This window comes from Podarcis bocagei (genome assembly GCF_964188305.1).
Source record: "Podarcis bocagei genome assembly, chromosome: 6".
NCBI lineage: Eukaryota > Metazoa > Chordata > Lepidosauria > Squamata > Lacertidae > Podarcis > Podarcis bocagei.
The window spans coordinates 26,098,238-26,118,404 of NC_138130.1; the positions used below are offsets into that span (position 1 = coordinate 26,098,238).

At 41.9% G+C, this 20,167-nt stretch overlaps 1 protein-coding gene and 1 long non-coding RNA gene across 3 annotated transcripts in view; both read right to left on the minus strand.

The window, feature by feature from the left end:
- The window catches only part of NALF1 (NALCN channel auxiliary factor 1), a 328,184-nt gene that overhangs the window by 100,068 nt on the left and 207,949 nt on the right, over positions 1-20,167 (minus strand). The gene's annotated exons all lie outside the window — the stretch shown is intronic.
- Positions 10,669-19,023, minus strand: LOC308589538. Its single transcript, XR_014009367.1, has 3 exons — positions 18,997-19,023; positions 12,605-12,635; positions 10,669-10,770 (listed from the first exon to the last, which is right to left on the minus strand). It is a non-coding gene; the product is annotated as an uncharacterized lncRNA (long non-coding RNA).

Sequence of the window (20,167 nt, forward strand, 5' to 3'; positions counted from 1 at the left end):
GTATTGTATTAAGGTGAAAACCAAGTTCATATTAGAGGATAGCAAACTTACCCTGTCCTAAAAGTTCAGCCCACAATCATCATGCAGGTAATTTGGAGTTTTCCAGCTTGAGAACCTGGCTAGCTAATGTTAAGTTAGTATTGATAAAGGATTCATATACTAATTACACAAATTTTCTCATTGAAGTCAGTGTAGAACCCAACAAGGTCTTTCAGTGCACCTGAATCTGCTCTATGGGTTATGCTATAGTGTGTCACTGGATGTCCTTATTTCTGTTTTTTCCCCTTCTAGATCCTCATTTATCAGTATCTGGTGGTTTGAGATTTGCATGCATTAAGCATGTAGCAAGCCCAGACAGAGTCTGGTGAGAACAATAGTTAATGAGACAGAACACACATTTTAATAAGGTTGCTTGCCTGTAGCAGCATTTAATCTAACCCATGGCACTGGATATACAAAAGCTGCACTACTTGCAAATTGCTGCCAATCAGTGTTTATGTGCAGAAAAGTTTAGGAAAAATATTTGCTTTACTAAATATAGTATAAAAGCATCCTCCCCGGCAGTAACGATAACAAACATATCATTAGAGAGATCATTTGTTGCTGCCAGATTAGAGAGATTTTGTTTACAAGCCGCAACTGCGAAGTGCCAAGATTTAAACCAATTTCAGTCCTACTGACTTCAAGTGGGAGCTAGGCTGTCTTGAAAAATCGTGCCCCAGACTGTCTATGATCTAGGATGCAACTAATAAGCAGTTCCCCAAACAGAGGTCTGCATGTATCAAGAGAAACAGAGTGTGCCTGCATCTTACGCATGTTTCCTTGTGCTATTTCAACCATACATGGGATGCTCTCGTGAGATCTTTCAGGAAATTGGATTCTCCTGTAAAATCTCCAAAGAGCATCCCTAACACTCCCAGAGCTGGTGTGCTGAAATGGCCTTGTCCAAGAAGCAAGGTTGAGAGCTTAACAGTTACTTTTGTGCCAGGTAACCCCAAGTGGACCTGGTGCAAAAAATACCTTTGAAGTTGTCAGCTGTGCTTCACAGGTAAGGCCTACTCAGCGTGCCAACTCTGGGACTGGTAGGGATGCCCTCTGCCCACCACAACCAGCTGGCTAGCCACAGGGTGGCTCCAAGGGTAACATGGCTTTGGGTATACACAACTGTTGCATTACCTTTAGAAATGAACCCCGCCTAAGATGAAGGCCAATTGGAATATTTTTACCGAGTACTCCCATTGGCTCCTCTGCTGTGGCTTATGCACAAAACTGCATTAATGGCTGGGAATGCTGTAATGATGCATGTGGCTTTGGGTTTCAATTTTTAAGCCAGGATTTTCAGCACCAAGAGTATCCTACAACATCAAGAGACCCACGCATGCAGCTTTAAAGAATAGGGGAAATAGTGCAACAACATAGGGAAACCAGCTACTGAAAGTCTGGTGAAGAACTGATCTCAAACACTATAAGAATGGAAGCATGGGTGATATTCTACTAAACAGCTCTGCTAGCAGGAGGACTTTTAGCTATGCAGTGGAACTTCCTTGCCTTCTCTGCTCCCTGTGCAAACCCAGAATCTGCTCCAGAGTTGGAAAGAAGCCTAGAACAGATTTAGGGGCCATGCAATGGTGCACAAAGAGAGGAGAAGGTGGAGAAGTTCCACCATACAGCTGGAGGTCCTTGCACCAGCAGAACTGTTTAGTTGGATACCGCCTCTGGTGTGCAATAGGCATCTATTTGAAAGCCTGAAATTTTGACTGGAACCTTACTAGTAACCCATTGAGTTGTTTTGGCATTAATACTGCTCCAAAGGCAAAGCAAGCAAACCTGGACCAGCTACAGCTTCTGAACAGTCTTCCAGGGCATCCCCACAAGACCACATTGCGATAACAGAGCCAGAAAATTACAAATGTCTGTATAATGAAAGCGTTTGAACAAGTTAAAGCAAGCAGAAGTAGTAGAAATCTGAAAGTCCAAGTCCAATACAATTCTAGGTGTACCCACAAACTGCCAATATGACCCCCCCCCCAGTGGCGTAGCGTGGGTTGTCAGCACCCGGGGCAAGGCAAGTAATTTGCGCCCCCTAACCCGTGGATTTGCGCCCCCTAACCCTAACCCCCAGATGTTGCGCCCGGTGCAGCCGGGCCCCCCTGCACCCCCCACGCTACGCCACTGCCCCCCCCAAGAGAGAGAGTGTAATACCATGCAGAACACTTATGCTGTATCTCAACAAATGTGGTTTTTTCTAATCCCTATGTGATAAACTGCATGTACTTACAGGTAGAAATACATTGCTAGTCTATGAATCTGATCACCCTTGGCATATACAATTGAAGTTTATGTCAATGTATAAGGGCCAAAATTTATGGTTATTTAACAGCACTTAGTTGCAAGCTGTTAATGAATCTAGCGGAATCCCACTAGGTCAAGACAACAATCTCCAGACCCAAAACTGTGCATGCTCATTCATGGTAATACGTAAAAGAGAAAAATGCATTACCAAACTACTCTGCTAATACCTTTTGGATTAGGAGATTACATAGTTGCTTTCTAAATGTTCAGAAGTTTTTTATTACTTCTTTCTTTTACAAACAGAATGTCATACTCTTGTCAAAATGTTCTTTTAAAACCTTAAAAAAGTAATTATGTTTAATTACCTAGTTCATTCTAATTAACACCTCCTAAGCCTCTAATCAAGTTAAAAATATGTGAAGTTTAACTCTTCCTAGTGAAAGTACTCTAGGATTTCCTTTTAAGCTAGTTGAAGTACACTTGCTTCTTTTATTTCTCTGTTGAGAATTTAGGCCACAATCCTTACTCAATTAACCTGTGAGTAAACCCCATTTAATTCAGTTGGATGTGCCGGTATTTCTGAGTAGATATTACTAGGATTTCAGCCTTAGCGACCTGGGGGGAAATCACAGATAGTGCCAATTATGTACAGGACTTAGCATTCTGACTTAGAACAGGAGACCCAATGGGGGGGAAATGGGTCTAGTGTAAGCATGACTAAGCCAGAATCCTGCCCATCATTAAAAAAACTAAGGCTGAGCCATATAACACATGAAATAATAAGACTGTTCCTTCCTTTCAGCACTCATTACCTGAGCAATCTCCAATTCAAGGATTCTAAAATTGTGAATTAATCCCTGTGGCTCTTTCTTTAATGCCAATTTAAACTATGGCTATTTGTGACTGATAATAGCTCCATGACACCAAAAGCTTCATCTGCTGATTTCTGCACATCCAAGGCGCAGGGGTACAATACACCCTCTCAAACTTTTTGTCGTTACAAATTCCATTTGAAGCAATTTTTCACTTTCAGCACTCACTGCAATCAGATTCACAATTCTGTTCTTTGATATGCCATCCCACCCCACCCCCTTGTCCATACTGTCTTCTCCAGCTTCAGTTGTTGAACACTGTGGCTTAGTCCAAGGAAATGTGGATATTGTTGATGATGTCACAGACACTCATGGATTGGTGTGAATGGTAGCTTATACACACAAAAAGAGAGGGAGAGACAGAGAGAGACAGAGAGAGACCTATGTCTCTCTGGTGCAGGGCTCCTGATCTGGATCAAGACCACAAAATCAGTCTTCTAAATTCACCAGGTTCCAGGTGCATTTTGCACCTGGCTATCAGCCACTTGTGACTATGTGAAGATGCTCAGGGGCCAGGATAGCACCTGGTGTCTCTACCATCTGGAGGTGCATGCCTGGGGATCCTTGGATCTGGACTGTTTTCACACACTAGCAACACATCCATTATATTTTATCTACACAAACAGAATGAATTTCAGGGACCAAAAAGGCCACAAAATGGCAATGAGGCATTCTGTTTTGGCGACTATAACCCTGGTTTAAGGAGCCATTAGGAGCCTAGCTTATATATCTGAGTTTCTAACACAGCACAGAATGTGGTAATGGGTTAAAGCGCTCTAGCCCCATGCTAGAGGTCTGGTCTGGATCAGGGTTCCCATACTATTTCTGAAAGAAATATCATGCATTTAAGGCCAAACCACATGATTAACACATTGTGCAGTTAGGTCCTGATGCTGAGGACAGTTGAAGGCAAAAAAGGGGGGGGGCATGAAAATGGCACCAGAAGAAGCACAGCATCAAAGCAAGGTGTATGATGAATCTATTTTGGCAAATTACTTGGCGGCCTCAAATGTGCTACCTGAAATCATGGAAAATATTCTCTGTATCCCTATGAAATACTAGCTATATTGTTAAGCTCTTATCACATCTTTAATTATTAAGTTTCATGCATGCACACTGCTAGCATGCAAGTAGCCCAATCTGGGGGGTGGGGGTGGAAAGAGATTTGTTTTTCACGTGGATTAATGAGCAATCCAGTGGTCTGACACAAATCCAGAAACTGACAATTTATAGACCTGCGAATTTGGACGCAGCTGGCAGCATCCCATGGTGGTGTGGGAGCTGTGGTGGATTAAACGTTTAAATCCTATTGTCAATGGAAATGCCTCTAATCTGCGAGGTGTTCCATTGAAAACAGCAACCTAAAGATTAAATTGTTATCATCCTTGGACGTTCAGGGAAAACATGTTTACAGGGGAAATGCAAAGACGCACGGTTACTACTTTAAGCACAAGCCTTTTCAAATAGTTCTCCAAATGTTCAAACATGTGTCTTTCAGACAGCATTGGAAAAAAGATATCGTGAAAATTCATCAGTATTTTAGAGCATGTTTTTGCAAGCAATTTCCCCTAACATTCTACATGTTATTTTCATAATATATGTATGTTTTGTGTATACTCCCCCACCACCACCAATATGCATTTTTGGTGGGGGGGGGCTGCATAACTGCATCTCAAAATTTGGAACCTCAAAGGTTAGCTGTGTTTTGGTTTGTGTTATTTTTTTCAAGGAGAGCAAATTAGGTAGGCTTGCATTAAAATGCGAATCAAACTGAATTTGTCTTTCCACCCCCACCCTTAATTCCTGTCCCTCTTCTCCATTTCCTTAGATGATCCACCTTGAGAGGGCAGTCATCGCCCCCACTACAATCTGCGCATGGGAAAGCCTACATTCTGAATCTTTGTACGGCAATGCATCTGCTCAAGTAGGGATTCCTTCACACTGCTTCAGAGTGGGTGCAAGCTTTTTGCCTGTTTTGCCAAAGCTATTCTCAGAAAGCAAAACATCTGTTTTATTTTCTGCTACTGTACCCTAAACAAACAACCCTTACAGTTAAGATATAGTCTCGTGTGTTTCCAACAGCTTGATTGCCCGATGTGCTGTAATTGCCCAGGTCATGCTATCTAGTTTAAAGTTAGATGTGATTAGAAGCTTGTGGGAGGTTCGAGTTTATCCATAGTAATTAACACTGATGCGATTCTCTCCTTCCTCACCAACTGAGTGAATCAAATTGGTAGAGCCGGATTATTTCTGGTGGGGCAAAAGGACTTGTTAATCAGGCCTTCCTGGACCTCCCTTTAATTTCTGTTCACAAGTTCTGTCCTTGATTTTCCCTTCTAATGGGCATGGTGGAATAGAATAACTCAAGCCAATCTAGAAAAATAACCTCCTCCTCTTCTTCCTGAATCTCAGAATCTCAGAACAGTTTGAGTCAGATTGTAGCATCTCCTTAACATCTCTCCCTCTTCCTTGACCCAACTACTTACTGGTTGTGTTGTGTTTTGTTCTTTTTAAAAAACTTTTTTTGGGGGGGGTTGCCCACTGGCTCCGCCCACCTCCTCCTATATGAAAGCCTCTTGAAATATACTCAGAGTCGAGAGTGGATTTCATGCTCTTTATTCAGCTCATAGTGGTGAGGAGGAATGGAAGTTCCCCCAGAATGTCTGCTTTATATACATTATTTACACAATGGGCCCCACATGATTGGCTAATTCCGGGATTATCCTGTAGGCCAATCAGGTTGCGGTGTCACTTCCACCTGGAGCTGGATTGGGTGGCTCCTGTGGACCAATCAGACTGCTGCAGTCTGGGTCCTATTGTTCTAGGACCAATCAGACTGCTGCATTTTAGATCCTATTCAACTCAGTACATAACACCTCTCTAGCACTCTTTTTGAACCTAGGATAGCTAAGTCGGTAGAGAATACTCTTAATGAAGACTCTTAATCTCAGGGTCGTGGGTTAAAGCCCCGTGATGGGGAAACATGGCAGGGGGTTGCACTAGACCAGTGTTTCTCAACTGGAGGAGCATATGGCCCCCTGGGACCCCCAGGATATTCCAAGGGGGCCTCAAGTAAAATTATATAATTTATATAATTATAAAAATAATAAATAAAACATGTTCTATTTACGAACAAAATAGCTACCTTTCTACCAGCAGGACAGGGGTTGGGCTACAGGAAGGAAACAAGGTCGGAAGGGGCCATGATCGGGGAAAAGGTTGAGAAACACTGGACTAGACCCCTTGTGGTCCCTTCCAACTCTTAGATCCTTGCGGTCTAAGCTGGCCTTTCCTCCTGCTTAACTTTGCCTGGGAACAGCATCCTGTTTTCCCTTCAGCTGTCTCTTTGGAAGCCTGCAGATACGGTAACTTATTTTCCAGCTGTTTCTTGGGGAGAAGGGAGATGACATCATTTTATTCTCTTATTAATTATGCTGTTTAAAAAGTGCATGTTATATTTGACTTCATTTAGTAAAGCTTGCTTTTGAAATATTTAAGGGTTGGTTAATTTTGCTATGCTAAATGCACATTCTGTAGTTGACCTTTGTAATGTTTTATTTTGAAATCTTCTTTAAGATAATGTTTTAGTTTTCTGTTAATTGTGTTGCTTTGAATGTATACTTTGTATCCGACTTGCTTCTGTTTTATTCTGGATTGTATTATTTGGTGTTTTAATGCACTGCAAACTGCTTGGACGGTTTTTCCCCTTAAAAATACGAAGCTGTATAAAAATGAAATGACTAATAATGATCAAACAGCAATGTATCACAGTGGACAGCAGTTTCTTAAAAAGGCTTCTTATTGGTAGTTTCTTAAAAGGGCACAGAGTGCTGCACCTTGGCAGTGTTTTGGATGGTTGTCTGCAAGGAAAACTCACAGCATACAAACTCCTGTTAGAAACATGCCCCCAACTCCCAGGTCCACTGCCCTACAAACAAGCAATGTATGAATAAGGCTCCAGATTGTGATTCTGCACTAATTTCAGCCTCCAGGCAACCACACATAATAGTACATACAGTTGTACCTTGGTTCTCTAATGCCTTGTGACTCATATGTTTTGGCACCCGAACGCCGCAAACCTGGAAGTGAGTGTTCTGGTTTGCGGACATTTTTTGGAAGCAGAACATCTGGCGTGGCTTCCGCAGCTTGTGATTGAGTGCAGGAAGCTGAGTGCAGCCAATCAGAAACCGTGCCTTGGTTTTCAAATGTTTTCAGAATTCGAACAGACTTCCAGAATGGATTCTGTTCGAGAACCAAGGTACGGCTGTATAATAATGTGTATATTATTTATTTAATCCATTTAGAGGCTCCTTACTTTCCATAGATCTCTGGGAGGTTAACAATAAAGAAAATCAGAACATACAATCCAAACACATAGATATACAATTAGAACTATTTCAGAAAATTTATGTCAAGAAAAATAAAAAAACATAAATACTTTCACTACAGCCATGCTCATACAGTATCTCTGCCAACCACGCACACCAAAACAGTTCACACTGAATGCTATAAACCCACATACACTTATGAAACATTTGGATCATTCTTACTAAGAATCACTGCCAAGCATACAACAATAACAGACTCTACACATCTCTGCAACACTAATGGGGTCATGCTCCATACTGAATCCTCAAACACTCCCTTCCCACTCCTCACGTGGCAGAGACCCAGTTGTATACCAGTGCAGGCCCTAACCTATGGGAGGTGGGTTATAAAACTACACACACACACACACACCCCGAGCAACATAATATACCCCATATAATTCATAAAGTATGCAAGAATTGTTCTTATTTTTAGTGGAACCAAGGCAGGGGGAAATCAAGTTCAAGGAGTAAGACAGGGATGAGAAAAATCAGTGTGGCTAAAACTCAACATAGGGATTTTCATGAAAATTTATTCCATACTTAGAAGCACTCTGCAATTAACCTATGGGTCCTTCCCCCTTGATAAATTACAAGTTTCAAATCAAATTGTGTGCGAGGGTGGGTGTGCGTGCCCATCCGTCTACCTATTGCTATGCAAAGAGGAATAAGAATGAAAATGGAATACAGAAATACAAAGGCAGATTGTGGAACTGTGTTACATGTAAATACATGATGTACATTAGCACCTATCTGAAAATGACTGGGCCCTGTTAAAAAGTGTCGCTGCTATTGAGATTAGAGTTAATTGGTTTCATAGGTGAAATCCCATTAGATTTAGCAAATTTTCAGCTCTGAATTAGTTCTTATTTTCTTGATGATTTTTTTAAAGCCTTTTCAACTTTCATTATGGCAAGTTACCTCTAAACAATGTATTCATATCACTTCAAATCTTGCTAATATTTACCTGGGTTATATGAATCCTGAGCAGAAAACAAAAAACCAGATAAAAAGCCATATGGTCTTTTGTTGGTCTCTATTTGTTTTAAAGCCAAAACCACATCTCAATAATAATTCAGCTGTGGCTTGTGCAGTCACACACAAAAACACACACCACACTATGAGCAAGAATCCTGGACCTCACGGCAAGGAGAGTTATGGACAACCTACCTCAGGTAAATTCACCTGTAGCTCAGCAGCTATGTACATATCTATGACAAACTATTATACTATCCTATTATACTGTGCTTTTCTCCTCTTATATGATATCCTATAATTGAAAACTTTATTAGCACATAGTGCTGTTGATTACTGCACTCTAAAATGAATATCAATTAAGCTATAATTTCAAGTTTTATGAATATTCTGTTGAAGTTAGGTTGCTCTGTTTATAAGATTATGAACGATAAACACAACTAAAACGCATCATCAGAAAGGCATTTATCCCCATCCAGCACAAACTCCTTATACCTACATTAGAAGGGGGCCTCTGGTGGGGGACACATTGTGCTCCTTCTGGGGCAGTTTGTCCACCTTTGGTCCGTACTCTGCACTCAGCTCACACCTGTGGCTCCTAGACGCCGTCAGCATGTGACAGCGGCCACACCCCAGGAAATGGCTTTGACTGGCCGGCAAAACCTGGTGAGGGTAGCTGATGGGTCTCAAACCATTGATGAGTTAGGGAATTCCCCTGCATGTGAAGACAGGATTGAGCAGACAGGACTAATAGTGGGTCCAACAATCAAGAAGGTGGTTTCTGCACGTGCTGTAGAGAGAAGTGAGGTGCAGGACCTGCAGGACAGGATTCTGAAATCTCCTGCACGGTCTACTCCTTGGTACTTCAGGGAGTCTGCTTTGGAACCTGAGTCCATCAGGTACCCATTTGCTCCCATAAGACTGTCCTGAATAATTTGGTGTCACCAGCAAACTACCACCTCACTGTTCACCCCTAACTCTAGTTCATTTAAAAGGCACTGGTCCTTGGGAGAATGCACTTCTTACATCCTTCTATTGTAGGACTGGCCAACATTTTGGAACTGGGGCCATATCTACAAACCAGAGAAACTGTTTTGGGCACCACATGCATGCTACAACTCACGCCTTCCGATGAGTAACCCCCACCCCCAAAATTGACCCAAGTTGTGAGTATAGGCTTAGAAAAAAAGCCTTCTGTTGGCTAAACGAGGGCTTTTTTGAAGTCTAATTTCAGGAGGAAGGGGAATGGGGTCCTGTAGGCACCAGTGAAGGCCTCTGCAGGAACATGTGCTCCATTATAATCTTGGGGTCATGGGTTCAAGCCCCACATTGGGCAAAGGATTCCTGTATTACAAGGGGTTGGATTAGATGACCCTCATGGTCCCCTCTATGATTCTGTGGTTATGAGAACTGCCTATTTATTCCAATTCTCTGCTTCCTGGTCTTTAACCAATTACCATTCCGCAATGAGGACCTCCCCAGAGTGCTTAACTGTTGTGAAATCTGCACTGACCAAATAGTTGGGACTGAAGCACTGGCATTACTGTACAGGTCTAGCAATCCTTCTGTCAATTTCAGCAGTTCCACTATCTTTTCATGACCAGTAACATCTCATTCTGAGGTCATAATTTCTTTATTCAGTTCACCCTCTGCATCACTTCTTCTTATCCTCTCTCCTGAAAGTGCATGTATGAATTCTTTGTATAGGTAAAAGTGAAAGCAAACAAGCTTGTTTTCTGTAGTGGAGGTGATGCTGGGTGGTTGTAAAAACTACCTTGGTGCTACTTGCTTTAATAAGATGTAAAATTGAAGCCACTCTACGCGGGTTTCCAAAATGCAATGATAGTGTGACACCAAAACCTAGAAGCAGCTTTGCATAACAGGAGGTCAGAGTAGCTCAGAGCAATACAGTGTTCTCTCTTGTTTCTTAGATTTTCCCTATTAATCTCTCACTGATACATAATGAGGAACATATTTGGATATTTGAGACATTTTAGTCTCAATCTTGTGTTCAGATTTCATTGAAGTACGTACCAAAGCAGCATTTTTAAAGGTACTTATCTTGAATGTTAAAAGAAAAGAAATCAAGAAGATAAAAATGCAATAATTGCCCCCAAAGGAAAATATTAAGCTAGCACTAACTTGTTTCTCCCTGGGCTAGGTAAAAATAGTGACCCAAAAAGGTAAACACTCAGTTCCTCTCCCAACAGACAAAGAAGCAAACCATTTCTCCCAAGTTGCTATGTATAACTTTGGACAAAGAACTGCAAAGGAATTAATAGGACGTTGTGATAAGAAAAATTATAAATACAGTATCAAGGAGGAAAGGGGTAGGAAATGAGTGAGATTCATGAAACACTCTGAGATTTTGCTTCATACTTATAACAAGCCTTTAGAAAGAACTGGCCCCACAGGAATGACAAGATTGGTCATGTCAATATTAATCTGTATGGAATACATTAGCACTTCTCCAATGCACATTAATACTAGTGGGGTGCTGAAATTTTGCTTTGCTATATTTCTGATGTAAAAGTCACCGTTTCTGGCGCGTCAGCATCACTTTTTAACATGAAAGACTGTCGCTATGTGATCCCACCCAGCCTTGATCACAGAGTGAATGTGTTGGTGTTGTGATACCACATATGATCTGACTACATGATATGATCTGACTACATGATGACATCACTGTGGGCAAACAGAGAACCAGATTGATGCTCCCTGTCTTGCCACAATGCAAGGGCAATTTTATTGCTCTGCTGCAAGAGGCTGAGTGGCCTGGCAGACCACAATTTATCCTGTCCCCAGGCATGGGGCCAAGTGTCTCATTGGGCAGTTGGTCCCACGCTCAAGGGAACGCCCACAACTACCTGCTGCCATTGGCCAATATACGGCAGGCGGACAATTCAGCCTGCCATTCATCGGTTCACTTAGAGTGGTACGGAGCCTGTCCACAAAACCGCCTGCCTTAAAGGCAAAGAGACCTACAAGACTGTCACCTTTGATCCAACTTTAGTCAGGTAGTCATGTGCATGATCAGGTAGGGCAGAATGTGTACACAGAGAAGGCTGGCATCCACATCCTAATGCTGTTACTTTCAGTGGGGTTTGCCTTAGGAAGCACATCTTCATCCTGCCCTGTCTGGGTTGGAGATGGAACTGTGGGCTAGGTGTTTTGACAGTGGAAGCCAATCACCCTTGCCTCCTGATACCTTGCCCCTTGCATGCAGTTTTTTTTAAAAAAGGGGTTAGGGAGGGGGGAAATGGCAAAAAGGTGGCACCAAAAAGGGGGTGAAAAGGTTCACAAAATGTGTGTGTGTTTGTGTATGTGTACACACACACACACACACACACACACACACAAGGTTTCAGCTCAGTACTAATGAACGGAGCAACTTCTACCACCATCACCTCCTTGATTTAGTCTGCAGACCTAAAAGCACCTGCTTTCATAATATTTTCGTTTGCATTACTCAAACTTGACAGCCTTTCTGTTTATTGAAATACAAAGTGTATAATCTAATCTATATCTATATCTATATCTATATCTATATCTATATCTATCTATATCTATATCTATATCTATATCTATATCTATATCTATATCTATATCTATATCTATATCTATTCTAATCTAATCTAATCTAATCTAATCTAATCTAATCTAAATCTAATCTATCTATATCTATATCTATATCTATATCTATATCTATATCTATATCTATATCTATATCTATATCTATATCTATATCTATATCTATATCTATATCTATATCTATATCTATATCTATATCTATATCTATATCTGCTTGGTTAAGATAGCAAGATGACGTACCATCATGACTTATCTTAATGCGATTAAGGTAAGTCAAGAAGTATACCATTGCCCACTCCTTCTTCTGGCCATAAAAGAATGAGAAGGGTGGAATATGTGGGTGTTGGTGGGTCCTCTCCTTCCAGGCAGGTTGCAGTGTCAAAATCAAAAGGACTATGGTGAGGGCTTGTTTAAAAAAAACCTTCATAACATGACTGAATAGTACGAGTTGCTCTGATATGTATTCAGTGGTTATCAGGATTGTTGGAATTGAACGAGAATACTCACCAACACTACCAGGGAGGCCGTCGAGAGGCATCTACAAGAAAAAGAAGCAGAAAACAACGCAGGATAAGCCACCATCAGGAGTGGAAAGGCTTCTGTTTTGTTTTATCTGCTACTGGCAGAATCCTTGTCTTAAGGATTGGTCTTCTCTACCATCTTTTCCTCCTCTCTGGCCAGGGGCAAATTGTCTTCAGGGAGGCGAAAATCACACTGCCAAGTGAAACCCCTTTCTAATTTACTCAAGATTTTCTTTCTCAGCACCATGGCTTTCAAGACGAATAAGTTCCAAACACTGGTTTATGTCTGCATACTATTATACCACCAGTGATGGCAATATATTTTGAGGGAAAGAGCAGCTTGGTTGTGCATGAGGCCAGCCTGCGATTTAGGAGTCGTGCCCTCAGTTTATGACTCAGTTGTTACGTCTAATGGTAGAATTCTATATTTGTGTTGGTTAAACAGAGAAATAAACTAGTTTTGTTTTCATCTCGCACCGAAAACATCAAAACGGAGTGTTGAGGTTTTCAGTCCTTATTGGATGGGTCCTGCAACAGCTTTCTGGTGTCTTTATGCATAGCCAATGCTGTGGAGAAACCTGTAGTGTGCAACAGAAACATTCATCTATTTTATATGCCACCTTGCAGTGTTCAGGACGTATGGTGGTTTAAGTTTTAGAAATAATTTCAATAAGAATGGCTTGAACTGCGCAGTTCTCAAACTGTCCCAACTCAAATTTTAAATGAGGTTTTACTTCATTGAGCATTTTGAGGACAACTAATGATTCGGGACTATAGAAATAAATGCATTGTGAATGCTCTCAGAGAAGTACAGTTAAGTTTGTTGTTGGGTTAAAAATTCTAGCCAAGATTAAAAATTCAAGCCAAGCTGTGGCCTTCCAGATGTTGTGGGACAACAAAAGTGCTCTTGTACCTTGGATCCCCAGATGTTGCTGGATTTCAGCTGTCATCACCCCCCTGACCACGGGTCATGCTGGCAAGGATTGATGGGAGTTAGAGTTGCTACAATTTCTGGATGATTGCAGGTTTGCCACTCCTTCTCTAAGGGGTGGGCGGGAGAGAGAAACTAAATACAGTGGGACCTTGGTTCTCAACGCCTTGGTACGCAAACAACTTGGAACCCAAACACTGTAAACCCGGGAGCAAGTGTTCTGCTTTGCCGAAAGTGCTCTGTTTTGAGTGCCACACTACCATTTTGAGTGTTACCCTGAGGTCTGTCTGTTTTTGTATTTTTATTGCATTTTTGTTTTTGTGGCTTTTTGTGTGTGACTGTGTGGAACCCAGTTCAACTACTGATTGATTGATTGATTGATTGATTGATTGATTATTGCTTTCATTTTATGGCTCAATGGTCTTGTTAGATAGTAAAAGTCATGTTAAATTGCTGTTTTATGGATTGTTTTTAAAAGTCTGGAACGGATTAATCCATTTTGCATTACTCTCTATGGGAAAGCACACCTTGGTTTTGGAATGCTTTGGTTTTGGAATGGACTTCCAGAACGGATCAAGTTTGAGAATCAAAGTATCACTGTAGGAATTTTTTGAATCCTAAGCAAATTGAAGGGAATGTAAACCAAACAGTGGGTGGGTGTGCGCACGTGCCCGCACACACACACACACACACACACATTTGTTGGGGGGGGTTACCATGATATGAAATTGTTTCCCACTACAAATTTAAAGATAACTTATTCTAACTTGGACGAAGTTCAGTATTTTATACACTGCACTACAGTAGCTTTTAATGGAAACCTCAGCATACAGCAAGACAGCTCCATTTGTGCCTTGGCTTTCTATCATCAGGCAATCTTAAACGATTTACAGTCTAAAAGAACAGCTGACTAGTAGTGACATTTGCAGGCCGATTCACAACAGAGTCCTGAGCGATGATAAGTTTTTGTTGGAAGGAGAGGGCGGGGGGGGGGGGAGAGATGGTTGCTCTAAAATTCTCCCACAGCTGTCAATGAAATAAGACCTCTGCTCTGCTTGCCTTTGTAGTCCTATAATTCTCACCGAATTGAAATAAAATCTCTCCTTTTCAAACCGGAAACATTGTTACATAGCGGGTGAATGTGTGATGATAAAAACTGACGGGTGGGCTTCCTATTCTGGAACACTAGTGTCACAAAACATTGTGTTGGAGAATGAAAAGACCTTGATTTTCCTAACAGGCTGAAAAAGAAAAAGAAAAAGAGGCGAGCGACAAAAAGCTTTGTAGAATCTCTCCATATTTCTGTTAAGCTATTTCACAGCTGGGACCATGACTGGGGAACTGATTTCTGTTCGGATCCATAGTTCTACAATGCTGCCTTTCCTGATGAAAGGCAGGGGGGGATAATTAAGTCAACTTTTTGTTTGTTAAGGAAGCATCTGCTATATTTTTTAATGGCCAGAAGCAGAACAGCACTGAGAACTTCCTGGGGATTCCTTGACGATATTTCAGACATTACACAGAGGCAAAGCCCGGTTTGCCACCAAGCCATACATTCAAAGAGGAGCTGCATCCCAATGAGTGCAATTACTGTTGTGCAAATGTATTTGTCACATTCAAACATCACATTTTTCATGGCACATAAGTGTACACCTATAAAGCGTTATGTGTGGTGGCCTTACGAGGGCTTACTGCTGCAGTACTCAGACAGGTGCTAAGATTATAAAATTGCCTTCACCTAAGATAAGACGCAGGTGGCACTGTGGGTTAAACCACAGAGCCTAGGACGTGCCGATCAGAAGGTCGGCGGTTCGAATCCCTGCAACAGGGTGAGCTCCCGTTGCTCGGTCCCTGCTCCTGCCAACCTAGCAGTTTGAAAGCACGTCAAAGTGCAAGTAGATAAATAGGTACCACTCCAGTGGGAAGGTAAATGGTGTTTCCGTGTGCTGCTCTGGTTCGCCAGAAGTGGCTTAGTCATGCTGGCCACATAACCCGGAAGCTGTACGCCGGCTCCCTCGGCCAATAAAGTGAGATGAGCGCCGCAACCCCAGAGTCGGTCATGACTGGACCTAATGGTCAGGGATCCTTTAAGATAAGACGTGGACATATTCTAGAATTCTTTGATCCACTCCCTAGAGAGCAGATAATCCCATTCTGCCATCTTTTTCCAACTTACCATTTTACCTTTTTATCTTATCCCCACCTAAGATATTCTTAAGCTTATTCTTTCAGCCAATCCTTGAGAGGACATCATCACCTGTTTGTCCTTATTGCATCTTATAACCGAGACCCCTCATTATCATACACCTGGTCTGTGTTGTCAGCTCCTCCTGTTTCTCCTAGTTCCCTTTATAACTCCATTCTTCAAGTTTTAGTTATGCACTATATAAAAAGAGAAAGCAACACCTGTTGCACCTGTTATAAAAGTTGCAAGGCAGCCATGTATGCTTCATACTATGCTTACTATTCAAAGGAATCTGAGGCTAACTTTTTAAGTAGAACAAAGTCTACATGAGTCATATCACTTCCTTTTGCCTTGAAGATAACATGTAAACAGAAGCAAGACAATACATCTTAATATTTAAATAGAGGGACTGTTTGTCTGTGATAACAGGATAACTGCAGCAGCATGGATTCTGTACAAGGCAGGGGGTCTTATGCCCTCCTCTGCTACCCACTTCCTGTTGGATCTGAGGAATTGTTTTTTTAAAAAAAATCTCAGCTCTCTGTGCTTTATAACTTTGGCATTAAAATACTCAACCCACTTACTTTGAAAAAATCCCACTGAACACAGTATGACACTATGGGAACAAGACTGTAGTTGTAACATATCACCATCTCTCTCTTTTTTTAAAAAAAAAACATACCAAGGATTTAAAAAGTAGAACTATATACAACAAATGATATTATTTCTAGAGAAGACTTTCTAAAGCATTTCAAAGATATTTAAGGGTTTCCTCTCACTGTGCTCATGTCCCTTTTGAATTCCCCCCCCATACCTAATTCAAAACTTAGTGTACACTGACAAGACCAGTCTTGGGTCTCCCATAGTAAAGTCTCCTGTGCTTTCCTGTGCTCCATCACAATCTTCAAGATTAGCCACAAGTGACATCTTGAGAATACATACATCAAATTCCAAACAGCAAGGGGATAGTCAAGGCATTTTTGGTGGGCACCCCACAACTGTGAAAACCCCTTTCCTCTAGAAGTTCATCAACCTGGAAGCCTGGGTACTATCTGAAAGTTTTATAAGACTTTCTCTTTGAGATAGATTATTGGGGGGGGGGGGAGAGACCAGAGCTAATCAACAAGGAATCTAATTTTAATTCCTCCATTATTACCCCTCTATTATTGTCCATGCCAGGTCGCTCAACGGGAAGCGGCAAGTGGCAGAACAAGAAGCAAGATCTGCCGCCTGAGGCAACTGCCTCATATCACCTCATGGGCGGGTCAGTCTGGCCCTGGTCTAAAGTAGTGGCTGACATGGGCAGCAGTCAAATCTTAACATCCCTCAAAATTTCTTTCATTTTTTAATCAGCTACCTGTTGATGTTTTATTTTTTGTATTTTTATTAGGGAAACCACAGGCATCTGGCAGGTCACTATGACACCAGAATGCTGGACTAAAAGGGCCATAGGCCTGATTCTGCAGACTCTTCTATTTTTTATGACTCCTGGCTATTTTTTAATGTATTTCTCTCATATTTTAGTTGGTAATTACCTGCTGCTGTTGCCTCAGTTGTTGTTGTTTCTGTGTGTGATTTGTTGTTTTTAATGATGTAAGCCACCCTACACACTGCTTTACAGTAAAAGGGTGGGATATTTCCCCCCCAAAAAAAATAAATATGTTCATTTACTTAGAATAAAGTCTCAATAAGCTCACAAGAGACTTAAAGGTAAAGGTAAAGGTAAAGGTAAAGGGATCCCTGACCATTAGGTCTAGTCATGACTGACTCTGGGGTTGCGGCACTCATCTTGCTTTGCTGGCCAAGGGAGCCAGTGTACAGCTTCCAGGTCATGTGGCCAGCATGACTAAGCCGCTTCTGGCAAACCAGAGCAGCACACGGAAATGCTGTTTACCTTCCTGCTGGAGTGGTACCTATTTATCTACTTGCATTTTGATGTGCTTTCAAACTGCTAGGTTGGCAGGAGCAGAGACCAAGCAACGGGAGCTCACCCCATCATGGGGATTCGAACCGGCAACCTTCTGATCGGCGAGTCCTAGGCTCTGTGGTTTAACCACAGTGGTTTAACTCACAAGAGACTTACTCCCAACGAAATGTGTACAGCATTGCTGCCTTAGCCAGTCCTATTTTTCTAGAAAAAGAGGTGCCAGAACTCACCATGAATGCTTCCCTTGTTCTCTTATAATGGCAATGGCGCCCATCTAAGAGGTGCCGGAACACAGTTCTGGAGAGTTTCGAATGAAGAAAAGCCTGGCCTTAGCTACAATTAACCTTTGCTAGATAGGGACTATAGGGAAAGTCTTCAACCGAGTTTTTCTCAGAGTAGACCTATTGAAATTAATGGACCTAACTAAATTAGGTTAATTAATTTCAAGTTTACTTGAATATCACCCATAGTTTTCATACTGAATAAATTTATAGTTACAAAAAATAGGGAAAAAATGTAACCAAGCAAATTCTAGAACATTAATCCCTCTCTGCCTCACTTCTCCTTCTTCCTATTGTTTCAGTGTCCCAATTCCTGTATGTCACTTTTACAATATATGAGCACACAAACTTTAGTGATAATTAAGCCACTTTCTTGAATTTATTATTTGGTTAAAAATGGCACCTGGCAGAAACACTGTCAAACATGACAGAAAGAAAAATGGTTTTGCGTGGAAGATCTTTCCCAACAATTCTTTTTAAAAAATACACCACTGCAAATAGACCGAAATGCTTCTTTTTAAAGATAACTGTACACTTTAAAGACTAGAATATGTTAGCTATGGTTTGATGGAAGCACCTGCACTTAAACACTTAAAGAAGATATTTCTTTTTATATTCAGTTTTTACTGAGCTGCTTCATTATTACAATAAACAACGTATATTTATTTATCAATAAAAAATAAACGCACATAAAAAGCTGTCTCTTTTCCCCCTATAGCCATTTCACAAAAAGCATCTTGCATTTCCCATCGTTCCTGATCAGTGAGAATACTGGCTGGGGCTGAATGAAGATGCAGTTCAGCAACCCCAAAAAGGCCACGGATTCCCATTCCTGATGTATATCAGCAGTCAAGTAAGTGTCTCCCTCCAGGAAGGAACCGGCGATACATGAGGGTTATTTTCAATAATTAATTCACCTTATATACCTCTCTTTATACAAAAGTCACAGGGCAGGTTGCATAAAAAAACTTTAAAATAGGTAAAATAGACAGATACACAGATGAAACTCCGCAGTATATCAGTTACACAGAGGAAGGAACAAAGCGGAAAATGCTGAGATTGGCCTTATGCGATAGTCTCTCATGTGATGGCAGCTGCATCAGTAAGGGGGTTGAGACTGCTCTTCCTTGATGCTGATTGGTTCTTAGAACATAACAATTCTAAGGCATGCCACAAATGATCTCACATTCTGAGAAGATGGCACATATGACCAGACGTTCAAAGACCATGTGCCAATCAAGCATCATACCCAGATGCTGGGAGCTTCGAAAGGACAGGGACCAAGTTAGATGCTCCCATAAGCACGTCAGGATAAACGGGACAGGTGGAGACCTCAACTCTGACTGGTGAATGAGGAAATCATCCCTCCATGGTTGCCCCACCTCTGGCTAGAACACGTAAGCCAGGTCATGAGTATCACCCTCCCTCCCTCCTTCGGGAAGCTCTCTCTTTTAGCTTGTTAGATTTTGATCCTTCAATGGAACTTCACATGGATCTATGTAACTATGGACATGCATGCTTCCATGCTGTAACTTATTAGCTCATTTTTAAGGCCTTAAGGAGTATTACAGCTGACTATTGGATCTAAGGTGCAAGCCAAACTATTCCCCCACTGACAGGGCTTTGCAGAGCAACGAGGCCACAACTGCTTCCTGACTGGCACAGCAACTGGACCCAGATTGGGCCAGATTACATCATGTGGCAGCTGTGAGACCAGCTCAGGCTCCAGCAGTTTCCAGGCTGGCTCAGCCCCATTCCCTCCGCACCCCCCAGAACATGCTGTCTAGGGGCTTTCCCCTGACTGCCACTGACAGCCCTCTCTCATATGCATTTTTGGGGTACAGAAGAAGGAGGCTGGGGCCAACTGAATGACACTTTGCATCATTCATCAACACTGGCTGATAGGAGGCAAACTCAGCTGGGAGGGATAGGTAAAGGTAAAGGGACCCCTGGCCATTAGGTCCAGTCGTGGCCAACTCTGGGGTTGCGGCGCTCATCTCGCTTTATTGGCCGAGGGAGCTGGTGTACAGCTTCCAGGTCATGTGGCCAGCATGACTAAGCCACTTCTGGCAAACCAGAGTAGTGCACGGAAATGCTGTTTACTTTCCCGCTGGCGTGCTTTCGAACTGCTAGGTTGGCAGGAGCAGAGACCGAGCAATGGGAGCTCACCCCTTGCGGGGATTCGAACCACCGACCTTCTGATCGGCAAGTCCTAGGCTCTGTGG